The sequence below is a fragment of the Podarcis bocagei genome (genome assembly GCF_964188305.1).
Source record: "Podarcis bocagei genome assembly, chromosome: 5".
NCBI lineage: Eukaryota > Metazoa > Chordata > Lepidosauria > Squamata > Lacertidae > Podarcis > Podarcis bocagei.
Window position 1 is genome coordinate 65,063,576 of NC_138129.1, and position 17,721 is coordinate 65,081,296.

The following is a 17,721-nucleotide window of genomic DNA, read 5'->3' on the forward strand; positions in this document are numbered from 1 at the left end:
TTTAGGTGCTAGGCAAAAACATTTCTCTTCAGCCAGGCTTTTGGCTAACACCCTATATCCTTTTAAACGTGTCTATGGGGGGTGGGGGTGGAGGAAGCCGGTTTATTGTTTTGCTTTGTTCCTGTTATGTATTTTGTGTTCTTATTTTGTATTTTCATGCTCTGAGGTGTACGGATGAAGGGTAGTATACAAATTTAATAACAAATAAATAAAAAGCTGCCTTATGCTCAGTGCTATTTTTTCTAGAAAAAGAGGTGCTGGAACTGAGTTCTGGATGAAAAAAAGTCCTGCTTTTACAGAGTCAGACCATTGGTCCACCTATTTTACTAGCTGGCAGTGGCAGCTCTTTGGGGTTTCAGTTAGGGATTTTTCCCCTGGGGCCTTTGGCATGCAAAACAGGTGCTCTACCACATGCTCCACCCCATTCTCCATTGTAAGGTGGAGGGTGGGTCGGGAGAGGGTTAAATACCCTCCCCCCCATACACCCCATCATAATTTCCCTGCCCCTCTGCAATTTGTGTCTGTGAGAGGGGAGGGGGAATGATATACTTTAGCAATGGAAGGTTTAAAGTAATAGAGTTGGTTCCTAGAGAGGAGAGACAGACTGCACTGAAGAAAATGGCTGAACAACATATACAGGCCTTAACCCGACCATAAGAGCAACACAATGCATTATCTACATCTAGGGAAACGGAGCAACTATTACAGTATGTTAAAAAAAATTAGGCTTTTCTGAGCTACAGAAACAAAAATAATCTTGACAGGGAAGCCTTGGGAGGGAGAGATGTTCATGACACTCTGCAGAAACACAGTAAAAAGTAAACAAGAAGTGGCTATTCTACAGTAATTACCCTCACACACACACCCCACAACCTGTGATATAGGGAGGGGTGTTTTTCCCCCAGGAAGAACTCACAGGAACTCAGTTCCAGCACCTCTCTGGTGGGCACCATTGAACAACAACAACAGAACAAGGGAGGTGTTCATGGTGAGTTTCAGCACCTAGAAAAATAGCACTGGATATGGGGATAACTTGGCATGGCAATGGCCTGATAGCAGGTGAGAAGGTACAAGCACTATAATAATCAGAGATATTGAGATCTCAGGAAGTTATATGAGGATAAGCACCAATAAACCTAATGGGGCTTATTTCTAATATGATTTAGGCCTCTGGTTTTTAGTAGACTGCATATAACAACGGGCACTGGATCCCAAAACATGAAAAAGAATCTAAGTATTTGTCCCTTGTGAATAATTACTGTACATACCTGCTATATATCTTTGTCTGGCTATAAACATGCGTCTGATGGACAGAAACAGAATCTTAAAGAACTGAACTGGAACAATTGTTTTAGATTTAAGCCATGTTGCAATATCTGTATATGGTTCAGAGAAGTGTATATGGAAATACTGTGGATGGGAAAACCACACAGTTATACATATTGTGGGTTTTTGTTTTGTTTTAATGGTGCGTTCAAGATGTAGTTTCTAAGACAAAATTTATACAACTACTATTAAAAAATGTGGGGTGGAGGAAGAGGAGTAAGGTTACAATCTGATACCCACCTAGCTGGAAATAAGCTTCACTTAAATCGGGGTCGTACTTCTGAATTTAGATGTATAGGTTTGTGCTGTAAATTGTTTTGCAAGCTCTTCACACAAACTAGATAAATGCAGATTTATAGCAGCATAAGGACAAGTAGGTGGAATAGACAGAAATAACTGCTGCATAATGCTCTATATACTTAAGTCTGGTGTGTTTCATAATGGACCATATCCTTTTAGTGTTTGTTTTTGATTTGCTAGAGGCAGCTTTCGCTTGGTGTCTATAAACTGTATTCCTCAGAAACCACAGCAATATCAGCTGTAGGGGGAAATTTCACTTTCCTTTTTAAAAAGAAGCTGTCATGTGACAACTGTTTCCTTCAGCAAAATAAAGCTTTGAAAATAAAGCATTTTCACTGGAAACTGAAATGCTTTTTCTCCCTGAAACAATTTTAGATGCTATAAAATTGAACATGATGAACTAGGACAGAGAATAAGAATAATTGAAGTGCTCAGACAATTGATGCCCACAAAGCTGTCCTTAACATTTAAAGTATGGCAGGGGAGGAATCAGCATCCCAAATCATATACAGAGACTTGAGTACAACATAACTCTTAATCCAGACTTGTAAAGAAACCTTGCACATTTTGTGTTGGTCTGCTATGGAAATGCTGGCTTTTAGCTTCTTAGCAATGTACTAAATAACTGCATTGTACCAAGAGGACAGATGGAAGCAGAATGGAGTGATTTGTTCATCCTCTGCCAGATCTCTGTGTTTCCATGCTGGTTGTGCAGGAATAAACTGTGCTTCCTTTGTAGCTGGTGCAGAAATCTAGTAGGCTGGATGGAGCGATCCACCACCCCTCTGCCAACTGGAATTGATGGCTGGTCCACTTAAGAATTCAACCTAACAGTGCTGGGCAATTTTTCATTCACCAGGACACAGGCCAGTGGCACTCAAGGGCCTTTAAGGGTTACTTCTGCTCATCATAGCAGCTACCACTGGTAATTTTTGAATATGTTGTAGGATGGAAGTGTGTATGGATCCTCAGGCACAGCATTGTGCACTGGGAAGGAAAACATGTGAGGTTGACACAGTGGTCAAGTCAACTACATCCATGGGTGCATGTTTCCTGGATCTCCAGGTAGGGATAAAGTGGTTTAAGTTGTGTTCCCTGGTGGAGAAGAAGCAAATCCAGCACCAAGGCCCTCCCAATCTGTTGGTTATTTGCCTGGGTGAGAATTATCTGTGCTCACGCAGGGGCATAGACTTTGTATGTCCATTGCCTAGGCCTCACGGCTGCAGTGCTAAGCTCCTAGCCTGGCCTAAACCCCTCCCTGGATGCCCAGTGGGATCCTGGTTTCTTGGCTTGTGCCACAGCAGGATCCAGCATGTGGGAGATTGAAGTCAAATACAACTAACAGTCATAGGGCTAGTTAGTGCATGAAGTACCACAGAGTTGTATTGCTAGATAGACTCAGCTAGGACACGCCCCTTCCTTCCTTCCTTCCTTCCTTCCTTCCTTCCTCTCTCTCTCTCTCTCTCTCTCTCTCTCTCCCTCTCCCTGCAACATGTAATGAGATGGAGGTGTGTAAACTTGCTTCAGAGCTTACAGCATGTGTTTGGAACTATATTCTGTACTTTCTACCCAATAGAATTTTGCCTGTATTATCTTTGCTGCTGCATGGAACAATGCATGACTGAGACCTTGAATCTGTAAGTAAAGTATTTTAAACTTATTTAACAGTGTGTGGTCTGCTTTAAGGGCAGAAAGAGGTCAACTGTTATGCACCACTGAATGGGATAAAAATGGTTTAACAATCTATATCTCCAAGACTACATTGCTGCTTATTTTTGTGAGTTTAATATTCTGCTTCTGGAGCTTGCTGTGTGCTAGCCCCATGTTTTGAATCTAGGCACCCATCCATTTTCTTTTTGATGTTCACCTACACATGTGGGTCCATATATTAATTCCTTATACAGCAGTAGTCAATTCACAAGGTTGCAATGGGTGCATCACAGCCATAGTGCTGAATACTATTCCAGTAGCAAGGACTGCTTGGAATGATGACCTGATCCTTTCTTTACTTCTCTGCCAACCCCACTCAGCTGCTGTATAATCAAAGCTGTGGCCTGATGGGAATTGTAGTCCAGCAGCACCTGGAAGCAAGAGGTTCCACACTTCCAACTTAAAGAACTAAGGGTTTAAATTAGAGTATTGAGAGCTTAAATTAGTATGCAGATGATGGGTGACCTCTCCTCTTTCAAAGGTGTATAGCACCTTGAAGATGTGCACAGATGGCAGCTGATGCAAGACTTGATGCCTGGTGCTTTATTTATTTAAATATTTTTTATAAAAAATCTGCCCTTCAGCAAAATGATCAGCCATCTGTAGATGAAAAATCACAGTTAAAATAGATTAAGTCTGCAGTTTTAAGCACACTAACTAGGAAGTAAGCCCCATTGAATCCAGGGGGATTTACCTTTGAGTAAAGATGCATAAGATTGCACTTGAAATTAGAGCTGCAGTGCATATGTTCAAACGTTGCATCTTCTACCATGATTCTAATCAAATCAGCCAGTTTTAGGAGATGTTCAACTGTGTTTTGAAATATGGTGCATGGAAAAAGCCACAAAGAAGGACATTGGTTTGCCCCTAAATTAAAACAAATCCTTTAAAATAAACAGTATTTGCATCTTTCATATAACTATTGTAGCAAAAAAAAAGCTATAATTATGATATGTACTGTCAAAAGCAAAAAATAAATAAATTAGCAAAACAAAATCTAGATTTGTATTTTGCGTCAGTTGAAATATTAGCTCAGGCTGACATATGCATTTGCATGCAGCAGCAAGCCTAACCATTAGATGTCAGTAGTGTGCACAGTACAAGACTGATATTTAGCTGCCAAATCACCAGCTCAGATAGTCACCATGATAAACACTTCATTTCCAGTTCCAAGAGGCAGTCATTAACCCTTTAATGATGTAAAATGTTCAAGGGCGTGGGGTTTTTGAGCTCTTAAACTTTCAGCAGTAGGTTACTGTAATGTTAAGGGAATCTGGTCTTTCTTTTATATGTTCCAGTTCACCAGAGTCTGGAGTAGTTCCAGTCCAGGTAATGTTACCCCTTTCCACATGACAAACTACTTCTGAAAGTCTTCTCCATTTCAAAAGGGCTGTGTTGCATTTTGAATGGGAAGCTGGTTCAAGAGACAAGGCCTAAAAAGCCCTCCAGCTATATGGAGCACGTTGTACAATTATTTGGATTCTAGCCAATGTCTGCGTCCATACAAGGAGAGAGATAAAGGAATTTAAAGGTAAAGGTAAAGGTACCCCTGCCCGTTACGGGCCAGTCTTGACAGACTCTGGGGTTTGTGCGCCCATCTCACTCTATAGGCCGTGGGCCAGCGCTGTCCGGAGACACTTCCGGGTCACGTGGCCAGCGTGACAAGCTGCATCTGGTGAGCCAGCGCAGCACACGGAACGCCGTTTACCTTCCCGCTGGTAAGCGGTACCTATTTATCTACTTGCACCCGGGGGTGCTTTCGAACTGCTAGGTTGGCAGGCGCTGGGACCGAGCAGCGGGAGCGCACCCCGCCGCGGGGATTCGAACCGCCGACCTTTCGATCGGCAAGCCCTAGGCGCTGAGGCTTATACCCACAGCGCCACCCGCGTCCCCTATAAAGGAATTTACTACACTGTAAATTCACTCTTCTGTCTAGAGTGTAGCCTTTATATCTGAAATAGCACCACCTCTTGGTCCTCTAAATCAGGAGAGGTTATGAAAGCTCTGGATCGGTGTTTGAATGCAGTGGTGGCCAATAAACTGAATCCTGGGAAGACTGGAGGCGCTTTGCGTCATTCCCATGTTTGGGAAATTAGCAAGTTGCCAACTACAGTCATACCTCGGGTTACAGCTGCTTCAGGTTGTGCTTTTTTGGGATGCGGACCACCAAAACCCGGAAGTACCAGAACTGGTTACTTCTGGGTTTTGGTGGTCGTGCATGTGCAGAAGCACTGAATCACAACCCATGCGTGCAGAGACGCGGGTTGCAAACACTGCAGGTTGTGAACGTGCGTCCTGCACGGATCACGTTCGCAACCCGAGCGTCCACTGTATGGCTATTCCTGGATAGGGGTAGCCTGATCACTGTAGTCCATGTGTTGGTAACCTCGAGGCTGGATTACTGTAATGTGCTCTACGTGGGGCTGCCCTTGGTCTGGTTTGGAAACTCCTGCTGGTGGGGGCATCTGGTCAAGAACATGTGATGTCACGGTTAAAACAGCTGCCTTGGCTGACCATCCACAGATGTGCCATGTTCAAGGTTCTTGCATTAATTTATAAACTCCTGAACAACTTAGGTCCAGGGTACCTTAGGGATCACCTGAACCCTTATATTCCAACTAGATCACTGAGGTCATCTACTGGAGTATCTTCTTTTTTTGCAAAAAAATATTAGTTTTTACAATATCAACGACAAAGAAAAACACAAAACAAACAAAACATAACAAACATAAATCATACTGTCAGGGGCTGCCTCAGGTCTCAGCTCACAAAAGACCAACGCCAAGCTCTTCTTATATACAAGGATGTTTATTGCAGTTCATTATTGGTTCCACAACCGAGGCGCGCAGCCCCGCGTCTCTTAGCCTAGACGTTTGAAGTCCCCTCTGAGTCGGTGCCGCCTCTACACCAGTTTAAGAGACTTGTGCTAGACCACCTCTTCCTGTCCTTTCTTTTCCGCAGGGTCTTCCTGCCCCCCTGGGTTCCTTCCCTCCTGCTTTCCCCTGACGCGGATCCCTCAGATGCCTGCTCCCCCCTCCTTCGTGCTTTGGGGCCAGGCTCCTCCTCCGGGCTCTCTGCATTTCCGCGCGCCTCCACATTTGAACTTGGCGCGCGTTCGCTACCCCTGACCTTCCTTTTGACAGCTACACTACTCCCTGTACTACTCTCCGCCCCTTCCAGCAGGACGTCCTGCTCCGATCTCCTTCCCCTGTCTCCTTCCTGCTCTGCTCCGTGTGTCACACTGGGAACTCCACCCTTCTCACTCCGTTCCTCCTGGGAAGCCGACCCCGATCTCCCACTCCCACTCGGGGTTTCCCTGCTGCTTCCCTGCTCCTGGCCAGTCCCCCCTGTGACCCCCCTTGGCTTGACCAGGGGCGCCCCCTTCTGGGAATCCTCCGATTCACTTGAGAGACTCATGGAAGACCTCAAGTCATTGTCATCCTCTTCCTCACTGTCCTGGGTTTCTTCCCCATCGCTCTCCGTCTCCCCCCTCACCTGTGCCTCTGTCCCTGAACCCCTGACACATACCCTTATTGAAAATAACAGTTATTTACTTTGTAAAACGACTTCCTCGTTTCCCCTTAGTTGATTTTCATTGCATATCCTTATAACGGTTTTCCAAATCCCAATTTTGATACCCTTTAAATTAAACATTAACATCTTTAAATCTTCTCCTTCTTGTATTAAACATATTATTTTATCAGTTGACATAAATACAATCCTAAGCCCATTAAGTATCTGGACGCTATTTCCAGTTATTTTAGCTTAACAAATTTAGCTAAATAATCATTAAATTTCTTCCATTCTTTGTGGTATTCCTCCTCCTTCTGGTTGCGGACTCTTCCGGTTAGATCGGCTAGCTCCATAAAATCCATCATCTTCATCTGCCATTCTTCTACTGTTGGTAATTCTTGAGTTTTCCACTTTTTAGCTAACAAAATACGAGCCGCAGTTGTGGCATACAAAAATAGATTAACATCTTTCTTGGGCAATTCCGAACCTGTTATTCCAAGAAGAAAGGCCTCTGGTTTCTTTATAAATGTATATTTCAACATTTTTTTCAATTCATTATAAATCTTTTCCCAGAAGTCTTTCACCTTGGGGCAGGTCCACCACATATGAAAGAATGTTCCTTCCTTTTCTTTACATTTCCAACATGTATTATCACAATTATGATACATCTTTGCTAGTTTTACAGGAGTCAAATACCATCTATACATCATCTTCATAATATTTTCCTTTAACAAAGTACATACGGTGAACTTAACCCCTTTCTTCCACAATCTTTCCCAGTCCTCAAACATTATATTATGTCCTAAATCTCTTGCCCAATCTATCATCACATCTACTGGAGTATCACTGACCATTCTATGAGTTGGTGCGGGTCATTTGACAACCACTTTTGTATCATTGGTCCATTCCTTATGGAATACTCTGTGAATAGAGATTCGGCAGGTAGCTTCAGTGCCAACTTTCAAATGCCTGCTGAAACCTTTTCTATTCCACCAGGCCTGAGCAGGCAATTAAGAATACATCTTTCCTCAATGGTTAATTGATGTCTGTTTTTAACCTTTTTATATGTTTTTAATTGCATGCTTTATGTATCATTGCTGTAATCTGTTTTGATATTTTTTATGATATAGTGGCATATAAATACTTTTATAAATGAATAAATAAAAGGCAAAGTCAATCTGCTAACTTTATAAAGGGTAAGGGCTCTCTACTTTCCCAGACTAGAACTGAAAGTGGTGGAAAACTCTTGCCCTGCTTGCTCAGCCTAAATTAACATGAGTATATAACTGAAGGGCAACTGGCAGCTAGTTCAGATTTCATTGTGGAAACTACTGTGCCTTTAACATTTGATAGAGCTTGTGTGCATTTAATGGTTGCATTGCCAACATAAATTAAGCAGGGAAATCTTTCCATAACCAGAAGATCCATTGATGGGAAAAGCTATTATCTGCTGTATTTTTGCTTGTCATAATCAGGTTTTTAAAATAATAATAATGCAGGATCACTGCCAGGAAAACTCTATAATGCATGAGCAAGAAAACACCAGTTTTAATATTTGCATTAAAATAGTATATCTGAATGCTGTGGATCTTAGTCTCACTTGTGCTTGAACTGGGTAGCTGTCTTTTCCAAACTAAATGGAAATGATAAACTAATCTATTGAGCATAGCTATGCAAGGGTTGTGGACTGTGTGTAATAAGCTACTTCAATTTCTTGTGTAGTCCTGACACTAACATACCTTCCTCTCACCAGCCAAGTAGCTCTGAATAGATTTTGGAGTGTGCCCTTTTGGTTAAATCAATATTACTAGATTAAGGATTTTAAAGAGAGCAACCACATTTTATGTTTACTACATATTCAGAGTTCTGTTGTGTGGTTTTTTTAGCTAACCATCTGTGTTTCTGTCAGTCAGTGGCTGAGAAAAATTGGATGGGGTCCCAGTCCTTCCGGGTCATAGTCTTTTGCACTGGCATAGTTTCCTAGACCACATGGGGAACCTGATGCCCTTCAGATGTTGCTGGATTGCAGCTCCCATCAGCCATTTCCAAAATGGCTGATGGCCAAGGCTGATGGGCATTGTAGTCCAACATCAGAAGGACATCAGGTTGGGGAACGCTGCATTAAAATGTGCCTTATAATGTATAGAACAGTAGTTTAAAATGTCATTGCGAATGAATGAAGACATGTTTTCAATGCCTCTTTTGAGGGTATTTTGCATTTTTGTAATCAAATTTAGATGGGACAGGGCAACTCATAAAGGTTTCAGATACATTATTTGAAGGAAGTGTTGTTTTAAGCATGCCAAGCAATGCCTAAATATGAATGGAAAATCTAAATACAGTTTCCAATGTGTCAGTCAGTATTTGCTGACTGTTTTAATAAAGCAAAATATGAGTGTGCCTAAGAAGACCTGCTGCAGGCAAGAACAGAGCTCATATGCCTTTAATTTGTGCAACCAGGGAATCCCACCAGGTGCAGCTGGTTATTAAATAGAGTGGTAAGGCAGAGAAAAGCTGCACCTTCAGCCACACAACTGTTCAAAGATTCAGGGAGCCGTGTCCTTGTGTCTAGTGGTATGCCTGAATTTTAAAGGAGTTCCTTCAAACAGTGTAAAGAAACCATCATTACAGATAATGCCTGCCCTTCGTAAAAACAGCTATGTCCCATCTCAGTTGGTGTGCTTTAGTTGAATGATCTTTAATAATGTGAAATACATTTCACAAGGTTTTGCGATGGCACTATCTATATTAGTCATCCTGCTACTTTTTTGTGTGTACATATCAGTTAATTAAATCTGCATGCCTGAGAATCACAGATAGTGATACTGTGTTTAGTGAAAAGAAACTAGTTCTCATGACTTCAGTTGCATTAGCTGATTCCTGTCCTTGTTTATTCAGGAGTAAATGGATTACCGTGGAATGGACTTGCTCCCAAAGAAGTACCAAGGATTGCAGCCTGATTTTCAGGTAAGCTTTATTAGTAGGGTTTGCTTATAAGTAAATTTGGTGACAGTAGCATTGGACAGTAGCATCTTTGGTGAAATATGTAGGGAATGATTTGTGTGGAAGTTCTGTCAATATATAGAGATGTGAAATCCCCTTACATTGAAGCTAGGCTTACAAATATCCCTGGTTTGAGCTTCAAACCAGCCCAAGCAGCTGGCCTCTAACTTACTATTTTCCTTGTAATTAGATGTAATTTTATTATTATTATTATTATTATTATTATTATTATTAATTTACTGATAAAGTGCAAAAGTTGGGAAGCGCAGAAAATATTGGTGAGCTTTGGTTTCTTACATTGAAAAATCGAGGCGCTATGTACTAAGGAGGTGATACTGCCTCTCTTATCAGACTGTAGCAGACTGTTCTGTCAAAAAAGATCTGCCCCTTGACAGCTGCCCATTTTAAAAAGGTCTGGATAAGGGGAAATATTAGCTGTCAGGTGAGTCCTAAGGATTCTGGAGAGTGCTGCTAGACAGTAATTCCTGCATGTGACTGGGAGAGACGATGCTTCCCCACCTGTGTGTTTAACTATATTAAGATGGCTTTGCAGACTGGATAAGCTATGCAAGGCAGGATAGTGGAAAATGATGTAACAGAGGGACAGAGATGTTATCCTCTGCATTTATTTATTTTTTAAGTGTAGCTCTGTAGCTTTGAGTGGGGTTTTATTTCCTGTTTTGCCTTTGTTCTATCTCCATAGTATTATAGAAGTGTCTTTTCCCTGAGATAAATAAAATAATGTTTGTAGAAGTGCTTCCATGGAGGAGGAAAAGGCTGAATGGACACTGCATGTCACTTTAGTATGTCCAAAGATGGGAAGCCTTTCTGTAGAGCTGAAATGGCCATGGAAAGGAGTAATTTTGGTAAATCTACCTGTGGCTGACTTATGAAAAGCAAAGCAAAAGGGCTTGAATTTGGGGTTTTGTTTTGCCAGCCATATAGTTAGACCACTAGGGGTACCCTAAATGATGTAATGAAACACTTACCTCCTAAATTTATTTAAAGTAACTCAATCGTTTTAAGTATAAACTTGTTTTACTTTGCTACTCTCCCTGACATGCTAGTTTTCTGTGTGAAGGAATTTTGTACTATATGGCTTTTGTATAGAGAGGAACTTTCAGTTCCATGAAGCCCCCACCTGCAATTTATAGTGGCACAGTTCAGGCATGTGTTTTCTATCTCTCCCAGAACTAGGCCCATATAAGAGACCATCTTAACAAATGCCATGGCTTTTGTTTATGGGTTTTTATTGGTTTATGGGGTTATATTTCTGTAAAAGTGGAAATACTGTATTGAGCTGTCTGTTTAAAAAGGAGACCCGGGAAGTAAAATGCTGCCTTTGAATCCCTGTGTATGACCTGAACTGCTCTGTGTACCCAAAGGCATAGGTTAATTGTCTCTACTTACACGGCAGGGCGGGGGGTATTAAGTGAGGCAGGTTGTGCTGTAGCTGATTAAATTTCTCCTTGAGTGTACACTGTACACCACTCTTACAAAACCTATAAATTTTGTATTGACAGACTGACTGTGAATTTATCTGTAGATCTCTAGTTTCTGGGCAACAAATGAAGAGGCAGCCAAAAGTTTCCTAGTTATTTATAGAAGCACCAAACTCAAAGCGAGTCACCAGCTAGGTACAAATTGGACTGAGATCCTGTACTTCTGGTTATGTAGAGTTTTTTGGCAGGATTCTTATGAATAGGAATGAAAATATCCACCTTCTGAAATTTCCTCTTCTACAGCACTATTAAAGGTACCAGAATCATGTCCTTCGATTATTTGCTATTACCTTTTGCTCAACTGAGTTTTCTGTAGGAGTCTCATGTAAAAGACTGTGGGTTTAAAGTTTCATAGTGTAGCCAATGACTTCAGAATGTGTTATTAAATAAATGCTCTCTTTTCCTTACCAGATTATAAAGAGTGGCGTGTACAGTGCCTAAAAGAATAAAGCTCTCTATTGCACAGGAGTAAACTTTGCATAAGGGATGCGGGTGGCGCTGTGGTCTAAACCACACAGCCTAGGGCTTGCCGATCAGAACGTCGGCTGTTCGAATCCCCACAATGGGGTGAGCTCCCATTGCTTGGTCCCTGCTCCTCCCAACCTAGCAGTTCGAAAGCACGTCAAAGTGCAAGTAGATAAATAGGTACTGCTCCGGCCAGGAAAGTAAACGGCGTTTCCGTGCGCTGCTCTGGTTTGTCAGAAGCGGCTTAGTCATGCTGGCCACATGACCCGGAAGCTGTCTGCAGACAAACGCCTGCTCCCTTGGCTAATAAAGCGAGATGAGCGCCGCAACCCCAGAGTCACTGGACTTAACAATCAGGCATCCCTTTATCTTTACCTTTAAACTTTGCATGTTTAGATCAGACTGGCTAGACTCAGCAATGAGATTATCACTGAAGGAGGAAGAAGGGAGGATGACAGCACAAGTGGTAATAAGATTATGTAATTACACAGGCCTCTAATAACTGCCAAAAGAGTAGCCTGGGTTTTTTAAGGTTTTTTCCCCCCAGTTTGCAGCATCTATTCTTTGTAACCTTTCACAATATTTTCAGTAGAAAAAGAATCTCTTTCATTCAGGCTGCAGTCTTATACTCTTACATGTGAGTAAGATTCATTGAAGTCAATGGGACTTACTTCTGAGCATCTAATGAACAGGAAGCATTAAAACGGGGGTTGCCAATCTTTTTCGGATCAATGGACACCTTGAATTTTCAGAGTGCTGTAGGTGCCAGCAACAACATGGTTGTTAAGTGGGCAGGACATAGCACAAAATCAGACAATACAGTTATGGTGAAGATAAGTTCCATTGAATTCAAGAGAACCAACTCCTAGGTTAGTACATCTAGGACTGCAGCCTAAGGCAGTGTTTCCCAACCGGTGTTCCGCGGCACACTAGTGTGCCGCGAGACGTTGCCTGGTGTGCCATGGGAGGGAGGCGGGCGAGTCGGGTGGCGAGAGGCGGGGCGGCGGCGGCGAGGAGAGGCCGCCCAGCGCGGGGCTCTCGCCGTCTGCCTGCCTGGCTGCCTGCATGGCGCTGACGTCACGGGGCTGTAACGTGCCCCACATAGGCACACGCGGGGCGGCGAGCGAGCGAGCTCCCACATCCCATCGCCGGCTCTGCACCAGGCGGTAGAGCTCGGCGAAGTCGCCGCGCTGGAAGGCCAGCAGCGCGCGCGCCTTGGCCAGGCTCTCGCCCGCCTGCGCCTCCAGGCACGGCGCCTCGGCGTCGGGCAGCAGCGAGCCCAGGAAGCGGCCCAGCCGGCCGGGGTCGCCCGCCTGCAGCAGCGCCTCGCACACGCACGAGACCTGCTCCGCCGAGAAGCGCGGCGAGCGCGGAGGATCGGGCGCGGCGGAGGCCAGCCCCGCGCTTGGAGAGGACGCAGCAGCCGTTGCCAAACCCGATCCTCCTCCTCCTGCTCCACCGCTGTCCTCTGGCTCTTGGCCGGGAGGAGCCTGCGGCGACGGGGCGGGCGCCGAAGTTGGCAGAAGTTGGCGCGCCTCCTCGGCAGCGCCTTCGTCCTCCTCCTCCTGCCTCTGCTCTCCTCCGGCTGCGGGGGCACGCCGCCCTCCCCGGCCGAGGGGCTCGGCGGGGCCCGCGGGGAAGGAGGCCATGTTCGCGGCGCGCGGGATCGCGGCCCCCCTCGCCCGCCTCCGGCCCGCTCCCCTCCCCCTGCGCGCTGCCCTAGCCGTGCGGGTCTCCTCCCCCTGCGCCGCCGTCCCCTTTCCACATCCTAGGAGCCGCGGTCCGCCCACCGCCCCCGGGCCGCGGCACGGCTCCCAGCCCGGGCTGGCCTCCGCCTCCTGGGACGTGCGCCCACCCCCGCGGCCCCCCAAACTTCGGAGCAACTCTCCAGACGCTTCTCCCCCGCCTCGGTCTCCCTCCTTTCCACTTCTCTTCCCCCTTCCTTCCCTCTTTCTTTCTCTTTCTCTCCCACCCGCCTTTCCTTCTATTAACTTTCCTTTCCCCTCCCTTCGTCCTTCCTACTTTTACTCCTGGGCTCCTCCCCCCTTTGCGCAGCCACAAATCAATCTCTCTCTCTTTTTTCCCCTCTCTCTCTTCTTTGCTCAGACGCAAAAAAGCGCCGCTTTTTGGAAATCCGGACTGCTGTCCCCGCTGAAACGATACTTTAAAAAAGGAAGAACCCACTGGCTCTTATTTCTGTTTAAAGCAGTAGATCCTGAACTCTTTTGGCCCACTGCCCCCTTGGTTCCACATCCCCCAGTGTCCCCTATGCTTACTCTATAGAAAGCATTACAGGGGTTAACGCGGCTCGCTAAGGAAGATATTAATAGAATTCTGCATTTGGGGGGAGACCCTAACAGTCATCTACCATTACCTTCTATGCTGTTACTATTTTTTTATTTTTTTTTACATAAGTAAAAAGTGACCTTTCCCCATCTGGCATGGTGGTGTGCCTCGAGATTTTTTTCATGAAACAAGTGTGCCTTTGCCCAAAAAAGGTTGGGAAACACTGGCCTAAGGATCACATAGAGGCCAAGGCAGATGGCTCAAACCTAGAGCACACAATTCACTCAGAAGTGTCCCTGCACAAGGCCCACTGAAATGAATAAGAGCTGTGCTAAGCCATATTTCCTACTCATTCTGCTTAGGCTTCTAAAAACAATTTCCTGGTGGATTGTGCCACTGGATTTTCCATGTAGGGAGCCAAAAATATCTTGCACAACCCTAACTTGGTAGCAGATTTTGGCTGCAATTTAGATCCAAAGTGTCTTACTGTGATTGAGTCAAAATATTGTAGAAAACCTCAGATGAGTTGCAGGGGAGTTTGTTTTTTTAAAAAAACCAAAATATAGAGAGCCTTGTGATCGTATATGCCTACCCCACACATGCACTTCACTTTATAAAATCAGGTTTTAGCCTTCAATCAGTTCTGCAGGTGTTAATACTCAGAGTGTGAGTTGGTACATTTTTTTCACTTCACAATTGATTTTAAAGCAGGTTGCCTCTTCAGAAGAAAAATATGGCATGTAGCTTAAATTAGAATCTAATATCCATGTGGTCTGTGTGGAACTCAATTAGTCTGCACTAATTGCTATACAAGGATGAACTAAAGGCATTGTCAACTGGTATCTGTCAGATTTGATTTTTGTAGGCTCTTAAAAGAAAGCCCAGCATCCAACTTCTATGTTCATATATGAGAGCAATTAAAATGTACACACAGTGAAATACGAACTCTGTTTCAGACCCAGAATGCTTGAAAAGGTCAAACCCATCAAATACAAACACAAGTTAAATGGGCTTGCTCAGATAACTAGATTGAAGTTTTATTACCTTTCTTGTGTTCTATTGAAACACGTTTTAAATGGGCTGTACATATTTTATTGCAAAGAAAAATGATGTGTTTCATTCTTTGACTAATCAACTGCTGTTGAGCTGTCAAGTCTGAATATTCATATATGCTGATAATTTTATAAAGTACAATAGTAAAGTTATTAGTAATATTTCTATCACCTTTAGAGACTTGCTATTGCCCCTTCTCAGCAGCTGCTACTGAGACTAGTCTGGCAGTTCGTGGCCATTCATTTAGCTGAGACAAGCTAGGGACTGAAAGTCTCCCCCATCTTCGCCACCACCCTTGTCTGGGATCAGCTGAAAGTATGGAGTTCAAGGATGAGAGGAAACTGATTAGTACATAACTCCTCTCTTATCTCAGCACAACATGTGGAGCAGTGTTGTCCACTTGGTAAATGCTCCAGCACTGATCCCTTTATTGTGGCAAATTCCATTTGTAAACTACTTTGCAAACAAGGATGCAGCCTCAAAGTCAACCAAGACAAGATATTCAGCTCTCCGTGTTTATTTTTAAAAAGTGAAATACAGTCATGGGGGAGTAGTAGATTTGGTTGGAGCAGCTGTGTGTAAGAGGGCCTAATCCTTTCCTCCTGGACCATTTTTCTGATCACACTCCCACTCCCCAGCCACTTTCCTGTCCATGGTGTGGGAGTTATGGGGAAGCAAGGGCTAAGGCTAAGGAAGTGATTTGCCCAAGGCCAGCCAATGAGATCTGCACTGTGCTCGCTGGAGTTCTCAGTGGCACTCTGCATGTACTAATACAGCTTTCTATTATTTGCTCTTTTGAGATGGCAGGAGACAGTTGTGGAAGAAAGGTTGACATTTGCTATGGATCAGTTAAGTGGCCATGCAGGCCAATATGTGAAACAAAAATGTGTGGCTACCGTGTATTATTTCGATTTATTCTTTGTTATTTACTGTCACGGTATTCCATCTAGGGATGAAGCTGGCGGATTTAAGCTTTATTTAGCAAATCCCTTGCCATCAGAACCTAAAGCTCCTTGCGCTCGGCAAGCACTGTCCAGAAGGCACCTTGTCTAGCAAGGCATATGGGGCATGCTACTTGGAGCTAATAGCTAGGAACCAAGGAATACAGCTGCTCCAGCAGGACCTTGTCTTGTGTAATAAAGCATGACTTCACTTTTGGCTATGACTAATTCATCTTATTTTAATGTTTCTGCATGGAAACTGAGGCTGTTCTTAATTTCTGAATGTAGGTTGCAAAAACAAAACCTTCCTTAAAGGTTCAGATTAAAATCCAAGGGATTTCACTAAGCTGCCTCTTCACATGTCAGGACTGTTTAAATTGCTGTGAAAATCCTGATTTGTTCATGACAGTTGATAGCCGTAAGAATTGCCATTGCTCAGTGGTTGAGCACATCCAAGATTTTTGTCCTGCTTTTTTCTAGATAGAGTAATAATCAGTGTGATTCACCAAAGTCCAAAAGGGGAACAACAGATAAAAATGGGAGTTGAAATATTCTAAAGTAAATGAAGCAGTATGTAAAAGCAGCAGTTCTCAGTAAAAGCCATTTATGGAGCACAATACCCTGGCAATGCATGCAAGAATAGTTTTCACTGCCCTTTTGAAAGTGAGCAGTGTTGGTAGGGTCATCAGTTACATATTGCCCCCAAAAAGAGGAGATGCATCACTGAAAGGAAACACAGATTTGCATAAAAAATCCATGTGCTAATATATATTTACATATATAATATATGCTATAGATAGATAGATGCACATTTAGAAATGATTACTATAATTTAAATAGAAATACAATAAACAGAAATCCAATTCCTTTTTTGTTTGTTTATGTAGTGAATAGATTCATAACATGCCCATCATTGCAGTGTATCTCAACATGGGGTACAACACATGACTGTTACCAGGTGAACTGTTTGCCTGCTATCTATGTGCTGTTTCAACTCACAGAATAAGTGCCAAATACTTTTCAGCCATTCCACCACGGCACCAGAAATGCACACACACTTACCATTTTTTATGAAACAGTTTAATCAATGGAACAGTGCCCATATGTTTTTCAGACACTATTGGAAGATGAAGAGAGCATGCTACGGGGTGGGGAAACTTTTCTTTAAAAGTTGCTGTCTGAACACAGTAATGGTCCAAAACTGAAATGGGCCACTGTGAGACCTTGGATCTTCTCTGACTACCTTAGATTGTCTCTGACTAATGGTCAAACTAGACTAGACACTATTTACACAGGTAACAATTGTGTGAATGGTGTCTAGAGATAGGTATGAGGTAGAATGCAGATAAGGATTCTGGAATGAGATGGGTCTAAGGCAGTGGTCAGCTTTGCTCCTGGTGTATTCCTCATCCAGATCTACACCTCCCACACCAACGCTTTACCTTTTAAGAGCTATTCATGAAATGTCTGAGCCACATTTGTCCTTAGAGAATCTTGGAGAAACTCTCTAGCTACCTGGAGCTTCTCTTAGGGATTTTTTAAAAAATAGGTTTCTGATATATTTCCTTGACCTGTTACCAGCAAGGCATTGGATGGCCTTAAGCAAATCCCAGTCAATTCCA

The 17,721-nt window shown here is 43.5% G+C and overlaps 1 protein-coding gene across 5 annotated transcripts in view; it reads left to right on the plus strand.

Moving 5' to 3' along the window:
* Positions 1–421: 421 nt before the first annotated feature.
* SGIP1 (SH3GL interacting endocytic adaptor 1) overlaps positions 422–17,721 on the plus strand; it is a 149,363-nt gene continuing 132,063 nt past the window's right edge. The window contains exons 1-4 of one of the 5 annotated variants that reach the window (XM_081193707.1): positions 422–707; positions 3,203–3,263; positions 4,635–4,665; positions 9,748–9,816. The gene's annotated coding sequence lies outside the window, so the exon portion shown is untranslated. Of the gene's footprint in view, positions 708–2,385; positions 2,552–2,989; positions 3,264–4,634; positions 4,666–9,747; positions 9,817–11,375; positions 11,490–17,721 lie in introns of those variants that run through there. The other 4 variants (XM_081193708.1, XM_081193726.1, XM_081193727.1 and 1 more) reach the window with 4 other exon arrangements.